At 42.3% G+C, this 13,466-nt stretch overlaps 1 protein-coding gene and 1 long non-coding RNA gene across 2 annotated transcripts in view; one reads left to right on the top strand and one right to left on the bottom strand.

Moving 5' to 3' along the window:
• Positions 1-1,072, bottom strand: part of CDH10 (cadherin 10) — a 396,680-nt gene extending 395,608 nt beyond the window's left edge. Inside the window, exon 1 of the mRNA XM_083747260.1 lies at positions 1,014-1,072. The gene's annotated coding sequence lies outside the window, so the exon portion shown is untranslated. The remainder of the gene's footprint in view (positions 1-1,013) is intronic.
• Positions 1-13,466, top strand: part of LOC310848415 — a 667,736-nt gene that overhangs the window by 507,619 nt on the left and 146,651 nt on the right. The window lies entirely within an intron of this gene.

Raw genomic sequence — 13,466 nt, 5'->3', positions numbered from 1 at the left:
ATATCTCTGGTTTCTACAATTGCTCCAAATGAGCATGAATTAGTTACAAAATCCATGTCTCACAGCAAAAGCTTCTTCTGTGTGTAAACATGACTTTAATCTAAGTGAAAACCATTTTAGTCGCAACACATCATTCCAGACAAGGCAAAAGATCAAAGTCCAAATTGAAAGTCGAAATTGCATCCTTGCTTACTATCTGCGTTTATCAAGGTATTTCAATGCTTTTCTAAGCCTTGGTGCTCACAAACAACTTCCTGAACTCTTCTTACCACTGGAATTGCTTAGATAATGTGCTTACTATGATTTTCCTTGTAAAGATTTGGTTCTCTTTGACACTTGTCTGCCTTACAATATGTCAGGGGCAGACCAGAGGAAGAGGAGTGGTGGAGACAACCTCCCCATCCTGACCCTTCCAGGGAGGAGGAAGAGCAGGGCAGTATGAATTTACAACAGGGGTTTGGGGGAAGTCACAGCTCAGAGACAGAGGAGGGGAAATGATGGGAGAGGAGGAGCAGGAAAAGGCAGAGCAGCAGCTGCCTGATACGTTGTCACTAGAAAGCATTCCAGATCCTCCATCTTCCAGAATCTGACAAGCCTTAAAAGTATGAGAGCAAAGAGCTCAAAGTCTTATTCTTTGTAGAACAGGAATTCAATAATATGAAGCAGCACCCATGATTCCTATGCTAAATCACAAAGCCATCTTCCTAGCCCCCTCACTTGTAAAGCTTAGGTCCTCACCATACTCATCCAGAACTTATTCCTGGTTACTTATCTTCTCCTTCTTGGTTATTTTTTTCAAATACAGAGAAAAGGCTGCTATAGAGTAGAGAAAGGAAATGTGGTTGTATGAATCAGTCCCAAAGTCACCCATAAAGTTGATTCTTTGATGAGTACAGGGTTGTGACTGTATATCTATTGGCCTCAACTTGATGGGGTAAAAATTGGCAAACCAACCTAAAACTTTTCCCCAATAGTAAAAGTTAATATATCCCCCAAAGAAAACTGTTCATCACCTGTTATGGTGATCCATCTTGACAGGGCTGAGATGCAATCTGACTGTTACCTGTTTTTGGCTTTACCAAGACATAAAGCATATCCTCTTTGTGACATCACACATGACATCAGAATAGCCTGTTTGCATTCAACCTAGACTATCTCCATGCCAACAGCAATGGCCAGTAAACTTCTGCAACCAAGTAACCATCAGCCTGACTACCCAGTTGTTTCTATCTAGACTATTTGATGTTCATTTTTTGCTCTCATAATCAAAGCCTGAAAAAGAGCTTTGTATAATCTGAAAACCTGCTTCCACTGTTAAAGAAAACTAATTGTCAGGGGCTGGGCAGAGGAGGAATGGTGGAGACCCCCTCCCCATTCTGACCCTTCCAGGGATGAGGAAGAGGAAGACAGTATAGATTTACAACAGGGGGTTGAGGGAGGTAGCAGCTCAGAGGCAGATGAGGGGGAAAGTTTGGAAATAATGGGAAAGAGGAGCAGGCAGAGCTGAAAGTCTTTATACTTTTCTGGGCAACCAACTGGGAGCAGCTGACAGCACCCTCACACAATATTTCTGCTTTTTCAGCTTGTGGTTCACTGTGGTGGAATCTAGACACACACACACACAAAAAAAAAAAAAAAAAACACGGTGAAAATGTTTTGGGGTGTTGTTGTTTTTTTTAAAAAAATATTGAATTTGCCCTAAGCTCACCATCTCCATATGGTGTCACATTTCTATAATGCACTTAAAATGCAATATTTGCAGCTTTATAGCTGAGTCCTATGTTCAGTCTTTTCAGTGGCTTGACTGAGGGATCTTTGTTTCTACACATAGTTTGTTGTTTGTTTTTATATGTTAGTTTAAAACAGCATCTGACACAAGCATGAAAGATCTGCATGAGGGAAATCCAAACCATCATGTTGAGGTGTTCATGAAAGATCCTTGTTAATGGTTTCTGAAATCCCAGCTAAGATGTAATTGAGCAACTGCCTGGAGTTGACCCAGTGCTGTTTCATTTTCTAAAAATGTTTATGATTAAGATTAAGTTAAGGTGCCAGGTGTTGGGGCTACTGGAAAGGCTAGATTAGTGTCTGGAATTTGAAGGTCCATTGAAGCTGGTCTCCCCATACATCTGACCATTTATAATTCTTTGATTTCAAACATGAGAAGAAGAGTTATACTCATCAGAAATCTGAGAAGGGCAATGGGGAACAGCATGCTAAGTGTTGCTTTTTGACCTGCTGAAGGAAACTTGTCTAGATTCTGAACACCTTATAAGCTTGGTCACTGTGGATGAGGAAGCTTTGCAGTTTCTGACGCAGTCCAAGAGGGCAAAGTTCAGGGACATCTCTATGAACCTGCCTGAGGATGTTGCTGCAAGCACAAATTAATGATCTATGGTTAGCGATGCTTGTGGTCTACTGCTTGCAATTACATCAACTAAATGTTTTGTTAGGTTAAAAAGCTACTAGCGGAACAGACTAGCCCAAGGTCAATTGCAGCATTGTGAATTAAATCAACACAAATATGTTGGTTGTGTGTATTTATGATGATGGTTTTCTGTAGTACTATCAATATTTTGTCATGCTTTATGGCATAATATAAGCAAAGCAGCTAGGCTCCTGCCCCAACAACCTTACATTGCAAATATTGACGATGTGGAGAGAAACAACGTAGAATATTGGCGAAGTTTTCCCAAGCCAGTCTTGAGTAATGAATGGATGTGAACCTGAAAAAGCTTCCAATCTTTCCTTCACCGCAGATTTTGATCCAAGCCTGATGAGAATGCCAGAGTAGAAGGGGGAAATTCTGAAGGTGATGTCAGTACCCACTCTTGAAATCTCCCATAACAATCCATTTGTGCCATTCCTACTGGACCCAGTGAACTGAAGCCATTCCATTAGGCCAGCCTTCCCCAACCTGGTGCCCTGTAGATATTAGTACACTACAACCCACACCATCCCAGTTCATTGGCCGTGCTAGTTGAGGCTGATGAGAGTTGTAGCCCTGGAGAGCACTGTAACAATGAAAAAAAAAATTGTACCCCATCCATCTGACTGGGTTGTCCCAGCCAATAGGCTGCAGAAGGCTGTTTTAGGTCCTCTTTGGAAGGGGCAAAAGAGGCTGCTGAGGCAATTTTCAACATCAGGAAGAGAGCAATTTCCACTGGTCATAAGTGCCACTTAAGGTCCCTTTCCCCAACTTTCTAGGCTTCCTTCCATTAGTTGATTGCCCCATATGGAACCATTAAAAAATGCTCCAGCGGGGCATAATTTTCAAAGCCCTCACTTCAGATTAGCTGCAAATAAATATCAGAGTTGGTCAGGGGTCCTTTTACCTTTAAATATGAGAGTTGCGATATTTCCCCCTTCCCCCGAAGAACAGGTAATTTCCAGGTTAATCTGAGGGGAGCCTTGGCATGCTTATCTATCTCTCAAAACAACAAAGTGAGCATGGAATGAGAAAAGACAAGGGTGGTGGCTTGAATATAAAGCATGCAGCATGAAAAGTAGCAAATGCATATGATGTCTCAAACATCACTTATGGAACTTGAGTAAAGATATACTGCATGAGAAACCAGCCAGTTATATGTACAGCCGTACCTAGGAAGTTGAACAGAATCAGTTCCGGAAGTCCATTCCACTTCCAAAACATTCTAAAACCAAACCACAGCTTCCGATTGGCTGCTGGAAGCTCCCGCAGCCAATCAAAGCCGCAGATGCCCTGTCAGACATTCGGGTTCCAAAATAACGTTTGCCAACCAGAAAAAACACTTCTGAGTTTGTGGCTTTCAGGAGCCAAAACATTTGAGTTCCAGGGCATTCGACAACCAAGGTACGACTGTAATGTCCTTCGATTTAGCTATTGATCTAGAGCACCTTAAGGTCCAGCTATGGGAGCCAGTATCACTGACATGGAAACTTTGCACATTTTTCTGCCCATCCCCTCCAGAATTTCTTGTCTCAACATGAGATCCATCCATAGGCATTCTGGTATGACCTCAAACCTTTTGGCATATGGATTGGGCCTTAGAGCTCTTGGGATTTGCTTTAATCTTGGCAGAATATTGATACCTCTTAAACTGTGCTGTTTTTACTGTGTGCACTTTCCTACTGAGCTATTAACCATCCATAACAGCAGCATATAACCATATATGTTTATAGAAATCTGCTGGAAATTTTAAGCTGCATTTTTAATGGCTTCTACTGGTGTTTTAAATACTGCAGTTAATCATGGAATGAGTCTCAAGTCTACTGGAGGGCAGAGTGATACTGAATTTTAAAAGTATGACTAGGGAGAAAAAGGGAATACTGTGCTCTTGGAATTAAAGTCCTAGCGTGGAATCTATGAAAGTAATTTTATAGGAAGAATCAATTTTGGGGATCCCTTTTCTTCTCTGTATAGGTTACACTGAAGGACCAAAAATGAGTGTCTCCAATGACCTACTGAGGAAAGCTCATAATGATGTCTTTGATTTTTTCGGTTCTCCAGTGTCTAAAATTCTCCATATAAAATGAATCTGTTTCATAGCAAAGTGTTTATTGCCAGCTTTCCCAAACTTGCTTACTTGATTGCTTTGGGGTTTTGAGGAATCACACAGCAGGGAAAATTGCTCTTCTGGGTCTCATTACAAACACCATCATTAGCCAGTCCTTTTTGACAGGCCTGGTGGTTACGTAGTTTGATAAGCTTGGTGTGGTTTTTTGCTAATCAAAGTGTTGTTTGGCAGTCATAACCAGCAGACACACACAGGGGGTATCTGATTACGCAACTCTTATGGAAGACAGAAAGATGTCTCTCCCAGGGTGTATACAATCAGTCAATTATCCCCCACCCCAACTGGAACTGAACCAAGATTTGCTGAGATCAGGATGAACGCGAATTCTGAAAAAAATAACTATTTGAGCTGCTGAACCTTCAAAACTGCATTAAAAAATCCAACAGGCTCCTTTATGTCTGCTTATAAATTCATTACATCTTTCATTAATTATAATTCTACCATTATTATTTTTGAAATTCAGCTTGTATGCAACATAATGCAGAACACGAGCCAATTCATGCCACATGCAGCTCATGAATTAAACTTTGACTGCATGGAGAATTCCTTCTTCCAAAATGTGTGGCTTTCTAGTCCAATTTCTGTAAATCTAGAGGTTGCTCAGATGATGATGATCAAATTAGCATACCACTTTTTAATCCAAAGATCACAGGGTGGTTCACAGCATAAAAATACAAAATTGATTGATTGATTGAATTTATATACTGCCCTGTACCCAGAGGTCTCAAAAGAAAATACATTATAGAACAAGAACAAAAAAAGAAAGCAAGATCTTCACTCCCACAAACGTATTTAAAAAGCCACAGAATATTCTTACTGAAATACAATATGAGGAAATGTTAAATGAGGTAATAAAAAAGAGAAAAAGAAAGATATGAAAGAAATGTGTAAAAAGGTCTTACAGCTATCCACCTGCCAGTTATGTATACAGTAATTCTTCAAATTCGTCAAATGTTTAATCTAGATTAATATTCAGCTGTTCCTCCCTCTGCTGAACATACTTTTCCAATCTTCATAGAATCTCTGTGACCAGGCCTTGGGCTGATTGAATAAACACTTTTGCCTGGCACCTAAAGATATGTAATGAAAGATCAGGCAAGCATTCTTGGGGAGAGCATTCCACAAATGGCAGCCTCATAAGACTTGACGGCTTCCTTGAATTTCTTTCACAGGAATAAACTGGAGGGTTTGTGTGCAAGCACATGCTTCTGTACTAGCTTTTCAAATTGCCAGCTCCTGGGTGCAATAGAAATGCAACTTTTTCTCTTGTTCAGGTTTGATTTTGTTGCAAACCTCCTCCTTCTCCTCACTTGATTTGTGGTCACCCATGCTCTGAATGCTACATGATAATTCATGTAGTAAAGTAAAGTACGGAGATGATTAAGCCAGTAATCTATGATGGAGATAAGATATTGGATGAAGCATCCTGCCAAGTTGCTGAGAACTGCCGAAGGACCTCCTGAAAGTGTGGTGCACATTCCTTCGTTGTGATTTGTGGGAAGAAGCCATACCTATGGAGAACAATTGTTTTGGCACAGAATTCTGTCGGTGGTGATAGTGCATCCCTGCACATTGCTGCTCATTTCATGCTTTCATTTCTCGAGAGATGCAAAGTGGCAAGCAGAAATTAGCATATGTCAACCAAGAAAATCCGGTCCGAGGGGCAAACGAAGGCTTTGCCAGCATATTTCTGTACGTGGTAAAAGAAGGCAATGCTGTGTTTGAAAGTGAAGGCGCATGATCTACTGCTGGTTCTGATGACAAGAAATAATGATTAAACTGGACTGGTGACCAATAAAGCACACACTGTCACATTATCCTTATATTAACAACTTCAATATGCCTCAGAGAAACTGACATCATAAATGTAATGGTGTAGTCATATTTGGTATAATATGCTCAGTACTCAGAAATGATATCTCGGAGCTGGGGGATTACAGAAAAGGATTTTTAAAAACCACTCAGAGGGTTGAATACTTTCCCTTTGACAAAGCAGTAAGCCACCTCATACCCCTAGAAACACCCTGTATCAGAGGTCACTGTGAGGTCTAGAATAGGGATGGGGAACCTCAGGCCTGGGGGCTGAATGCATCCCTCTAGACTTCTTTTTTGAAAATGTTTATTATTTTACATTGATTTACATTCAGATCTTACATCAAAATCTATTTATCTTGGTGGCTTCTCATCCTTACATCTTTCTCCTCCCTGCTGCCTGTTCAACCTCTTAACCTTACCTATTTACCTAAATCCCATATTACAATATTTTCTATTTTCTTGCAGTTGTTCATAAGTCAAAACCTGTTTGACATTTTGTTTGGCTGTATTGTGTTCTTAGACTGAAAAGGGTCTCCATATATATATATATATATTTCGTCTTTCTGATTCCTTATTTTAGCTATGACTTCTGCCATTTCTGAGTTCTCTGGTAGCTTGAGTGCTCATTCCTCCTTTGTTGGGATTTCTGGTGTTTTCCATTTTTGCGCATAGACTACTCTGGCTGCCATGGTGGCATATAAAAATAATTTTACCAGCTTTTAAAAAAACTCTGCTCCACGTACTCCCAGAACACAGACACACACACACACACAGACAGACACGAGAGAGAGAGAGAGAGAGAGAGAGAGAGAGAGAGAGAGAGAGAGAAAGACTTCTCTGTATGGCCCTTTGGAATCTCCCTAACCAGAGACATGATGTTTTCAAAATTTAAACTCAAATCAACTTGGAGGAAAAGCTCAAATCTCCATCCTATCCACTGTCCCACCTACTTTTTGCCTCTGGCATTTCACATCCCTGACATGTGCCCTCTTGGAAGTCATTTGGCCTTTGGGTGGAAAACCTTCACCATCCCTAGTCTAGAAGAATCAACTTGCTCTCCTGTCTTTCTTCTGCTATAGGACATCCATTAGCAGTCTCCATGGCCAAATCAGGCATGAACCCAAACTTCTACTCAGTCTCATCTGCGCATGGCTGGAATTGTATGCCACCCATCCTAGTGAGCATGGGAACATGAACAGAACATTTGCAAATGACAGATAATTATTTAACACTTTCCAGGTCCAAAGTAAGCCTTAGAAGAGGTAGCAGTTCAACTGCTTCTCAGAAACTAAGTAGAACCACACCTTTCTCCAAGTGGCATTCATCTTCTCCTGGACCGAGCTGGTCAATCCCTTTCTGCTCAATGCAATGAGCCAAGAGGTGAAAAGGCTGAATTTACATGAAGTGGGTTTCACCTTGTCTGTGTCCTCAAGCTTCAATAATTCAAATTTATCCAACCACACAGGAACAGCCAGAGCTCTGGATGTGGCTATAGAGTGACCTGATGTGAGTGGTTTTATCTTTGAAATGTTTTGCAAATGTATCATAGTGGGCCTCCTTGATGTCACTAAGTGGGCCAGATTGCAGAAGAGGAACCGCTTGGAGAAGCTCCACAGTGCAGCAATGTGAGGGTGCAACTGCTGGCACCACAGCCACTGGATAGGCTCAGTAATTAACTCAGACTACCATGTAGTCACATTCACAGCAAATTGATAGACTTCCGAGAATCATCTGACTGTCTGCGTTGGCTAAAGATAGGCTTCAATCTTGCAATTGTGATTTCTGCTTCGAAGGACGCCTATATTCTTCTACAGTCTGCTAAAACGTCTATATCTGCATATGTTACCAGTGCTGATTGCCTCTGCCTGTTCTCTGTGCAGTTGCTGAATTGTGTTAAACAATTGTGTTAAGGTTTGCAATGCACCCTGGACCACTGGTGATGCGAAAGCAAGGTTTTGGCCATCTGTGTTCATATTAAAATGGAACCCTCTTATTATAAGCTTCGTTCTTTGATTTCCTTCCACGGTTTGATATCTTTTTGAGACATATTTAACTGCAGTGATTGCATAAATAAAAAATAGATGCAAATGGGCAAAATGTTGCTTCAGAGCAGTAGTTTTGAACAGTATTGTGAATATTTGATTTTTCTGTTGAAGCAGAACATCTCAAAGAGTATTGCTGTAGATATTCAAAGTACTTTATGAGCCTAACACACTCGATGAAGAGAGTCATTTGTTTTAAAACTGAACGCCAATACGCACAATCTTGCTCATGTAGATCCACTTTTCTTTTTGCTTCTGGCTGGTATGCCATGGGTCAAATGTCTCGCTTAAAAGCTCATATGTGTTTGATTTCAAAAAAGATGCAGACACTGCGGAATTCCCCTGTCCTATGTATAAATAAACATCCTTTTTCAGAGAAGAGCTGTATGAACTTATTCCTACATTAGCTCTAGGTAGACAAACCAGCTGAGCATGTCTACACACAAAGACTATAGATGTCTACACAGAAGTCCTATTGAATTCAGTGGAGCTTGCTCCCTGGAAAGTGAGGTTGGGGGTTGCTGCCATAAACTATTAAAACTGATAGGATTCAGCCAAAGTTGATGCCAGCACCCAATATCTTTGGGTAGTTTCCAGGACACCCAAAAGGCCCTCTGCTGATGCTTGCCATGTGTTCTGGCCTTCAATTACTTTGAATATATACAGTGGTACCTCGGGTTAAGTACTTAATTCATTCTGGAGGTCCTTCTTAACCTGAAACTGTTCTTAACTTGAAGCACCACTTTAGCTAATGGGGCCTCCTGCTGCCGCTGTGCCCCTGGAGCACAATTTCTGTTCTTATCCTGAAGCAAAGTTCTTAACCTGAAGCACTATTTCTGGGTTAGCGGAGTCTGTAACCTGAAGCATATGTAACCTGAAGCGTATGTAACCCGAGGTACCACTGTATTCCCCTTCTACAAATCTGGAATGGAATTCTAGAAACAGTACTTCTCTATGGAAGGACTGGGGATCACTTATTGTGAGATTCTCAACATCCTTATGAAAACACAATTTGCAGATTCTTTGAAGAAATAAATGGCATGAAGCTGCTATGTCGGTAGATATAATCTCTGTCACAATGCATGGTCAGAATTTCCGCTCACCCACTTCCAAGAGGTGGTGGTGGAGGTTTACGACACCACGTGGGCTTACCTGGCTAGGTGACACCCACCTTGCAGGGTGGCCATTGACCTGCCCCCATCTTGGTAGGACAATGGGCTGCTGGCTGGGGGTGGGGCGAGGGCCAGAAAAAGGGCCGATGCTTTTCTGCCCACACTCACTTTGTTTCTTCCTGCTAGAGGCACTCACCTGACCCTCTCCAAAAATATAACATGGTTTTCTTTTACAGGCTAACCTCTTGCTTCCTAAGTCATTGGGCACTGCTATGGTCATAAGATGGTTGCTGTATTCAGAACCGGGAAGGAATTTTCCCTGCATTGGTGGGTTTTGCCTTCCCTTTAGCAATTTGTCACAACTTGGGTGGTTTTGTTCAGTATCCTATAGTCTATCTTCAAGATGGGGGGGTAACATCCTCACACACCCCCACGCGGAGGCGTTTGCAGGGCCTGGTAAAAGGGCTGATTGTGGGAGTCACTGGCCCTAGAGTGGCGGCAAATAGGTCAAACTCCCGGCCTAGATGAAGTGGGAGGGCATGCTGTGTAAGTTCATGCTTTACAGTCCCCTCCCACTGCACATGACTGCCCTGCACATCCTCAGCCCCTGAGGATGCACACTTTTCCAGATTCTGCAAATTGTGTGCTCCCTTAAAGAGGGCACGTGTTGCATTGAGATCTGGCAACCAAACCCTGTGTTGTGGGTGGGTATGATTGACAGTCACAACACCCAACTGGTAGGTCCCTGGATGCAGGGTAAAATCAGGCCAATGGGATGCAGGCTAAACGGATCAAGAGACCTATATATACCTATACATGTGACCCAGAGTTTCTCTTTCGGTGTGTGCATGGGAACACCCACCCACTTCTCCCTACGGCATTTTGTGCTTGACCTTGCTATACCATCATGTGTTGTCTGTCATGGGACAGGAGCACGGCAGGAATTTCCTCCTCTTGGCTGATTGGCTGTTGCCATTTGGGTTTCGCCTGCTGCGTAGCAAATCGTCACAACTTGTAAGGTTGCGGATAGGCTCTGGTTTAGATGATAGGGATGGGAGAACGGTCTCGCCATCCCTATGTGAAGGGTATTCCGTTAAAGGAATCCAGGGACTCCATGGTTTGGTCAAACCTGTCAGGGGGTTGTGCCCATGCTGGAGTTCAGGGGGACATCTGGGTGGTGGACATAGTTTGTTCCCGGCTTTCCACCTATCCAGGTGTTCACCCTTGACAGTGACCTATGCTGGTGCCCTGGGTCAGTGCTACCTGCAGCAGTGCAGGGAGCTAGTCGAACTAGAGCCTAAGCAACCACTCACTTGCTGTAATGTAAAGTTGTGGCCTAAATTCTGCCCAAAACAAAGCCAGAATTTGTGTCTTGTGTGAATTCAAGGGGAGTTTTAAAGGTCTGAACACACAATGTAGTTTTGGTGCACAAAAAGTGCCCACAAATGTAGACTTTTGTGTGTTCTTTCAAAAGAGCCACACAAAATGGAATGGGACAGACCTGTGATTGAGTGGAATCAGGTTGCCAACTCCTAAGTGACGTATAAAATTATTATGGATATTTTAATGGGGCTGTTCCTTCCAAAAGGAGAGACGTCTCCACCACCACAACTGGTGTGTATATTAACTGCAGTATTTATTAACCTGCGTTCCATGCTTTAGCATCTTTCAGCAAGGTGCTCTGATTATGGCGCAGAGAGAAATCCCTGCCATGATGATGTTTTCGTCATGCAGAGAAACGCATAAAGAGAAATGTAATGCTTCCATGCACATGATGGCTGGCACTGTCCACTTTAATCAGCCTCATTGACAAAAATGCAGCCACTGCACGGCCTTAACTAGTAATTTCATTACAGCATTGTAATGGGAATATTAAATGAGAAAATTGTGGGTGATCCTCTTAGCTACTGAGCAATGGTCTACTGTGTAACATCCAGACTGCTGTGTTTATAAGAATCTGCCATCGGAAAGAAGAATCCATAAGCATATGAATCATCAATTGTGCTCGGTGATGCTGGCGTCTTACTAATGGAACTCCTTTCAAACTAGACTAGTTTTAATCATTTGTAATATTAATATCCTGCATTCTTAGGGAATGCAACAAACAGCTGGATAAAGAATTACAAATTGACTTCATTATTTTTTTTTAAGCGTATGTGTAATATAAACAGAACATTCACATTGTGAGGAGCTGCTGGGGGTGGGGGAATCTCTATTTTTTCCAAATATACAGTCTATTCAAAGCACAGAATAAAAAGAGAAGATTAGACAAGTTCTGATTACTGGGCTCTGAATGAAGCTGTCTTGAATGATTTTGTGACCTATGTGGTTAGGGGCAAGTTTCTTTTAAAGAAAATGCCCCACCAACTTGTCACTGATAGCCTTTGAAGAAATGAATGCTATTAAATTGTTCCTGCTTCCTAAAGGTTATTTTTTGCCCACTGGGAACGAGGAGCACAGCTGCAAGGATGTGATGAGGGAGAATCAGCAGTTGCATAGATAATACCAAGGCTTTGAATTGCCAATATTGTCAATCAAGTGTGAGTGCTGGAAATCCATATGAAATAAAAATTCAGATTTAAATTCTTGCCTCTCTTCATTGCCCTTCAGTTACTCTACCTCATGTTCCTAAAATGCCACACATCAAACGATTTGAGGTCTGTATCGAATATTGAGTGAAGCTGCAACTTCCTTTAAAAAATAAAAATTGAAGGGAGGCGTTTCTGTTGGCCCATTCCTTTGTAATTTCTTTGTTGCCTTCTCGCCAGTAAAGGCCCAATTTTTAGCTATTTCTCCGCTCTTGCTTATCCATCAAATATATAAAATGTCATGTATTCATTGTGTAATTGCCGTTTACTTGACATTTTACTCCTCCCAGTGAAGGACATGGCAAGAATAAAACATCAGGAAGCTCTGACATTTCTTTTCCTGCCCTGTATTTGAAGGGATGCAAATGTAGCTGCTACATCAAGGAAGACAATGGGACAATGGCTGGGGAAATGGAGGTTAAAAAGTGTTCCGGCGATGAACAGGGATGAAAGCAGGTGGTTTCAAGTTAACTAAGTGATTGGGAACAGATGAGCTGTATCTCCTAGCAGTTCTGAAACTGTTCCCCTTGACTCCCTCTCAAAAGATGCCCTAGGGCAGGACAGAGGAATCTGTGGGCCCTCCAGATCTTTTTGACTACAACGCCCATCCGCTGCAGACAACTTGGCCAATGGTTTGGTATGATGGGGGATGTAGCCCAATAGGTTCCCCACCCCTTTTGTAGAGCAGGAACAAGAGACCACAAGCCATTAAGGCATTTGAACCCTGCCTTCTATTTAGGAAACACTTCGTCAAGAGTGGATCAGCAATAACTCACATGGCATCAGTGAAGCTGTCTGTGGACAAGCATCGGCTCCCTTGGGGTGAAAGCGAGATGAGCGCTGCACCCCATAGTCGCTTATGACTGGACTTAACTTTCCAGGGGTCCTTTACCTTTGCCTTTTACATTTGAGAACTACTTAATTTTTTTGGCCATATTTACATGGGTGATGCTGTGGTCTAAACCACAGAGCCTAGGGCTTGCCAATCAGAAGGTTTGAATCCCTGTGACGGGGTTAGCTCCCGTTGCTCGGTCCCTGCTCCTGCCAACCTAGCAGTTCGAAAACACGTCAAAGTGCAAGTAGATAAATAGTTACCACTCTGGTGGGAAGGTAAACATTTCCGTGTGCTGCTCTGGTTCACCAGCAGTGGCTTAGTCATGCTGGCCACATGACTCGGAAGCTGTATGCCTGCTCCCTTGGCCAGTAAAGCGAGAGCGCACAACCCCAGAGTCGTCTGTGATTGGACCTAATGATCAGGGGTCCTTTTACCTTTTTTATGCTGGCAGTGCTGCTGCAACCTAATATTGGGTCCTCAACCATCAGCTTGAAGACCAATAACTGTGTTTGATTAGG

This window comes from Podarcis gaigeae, assembly GCF_964106915.1.
Source record: "Podarcis gaigeae genome assembly, chromosome: 7".
Lineage (NCBI taxonomy): Eukaryota > Metazoa > Chordata > Lepidosauria > Squamata > Lacertidae > Podarcis > Podarcis gaigeae.
Note: the sequence above shows the minus strand (reverse complement) of the source record. Positions and strands in the feature narration are given on the sequence as shown.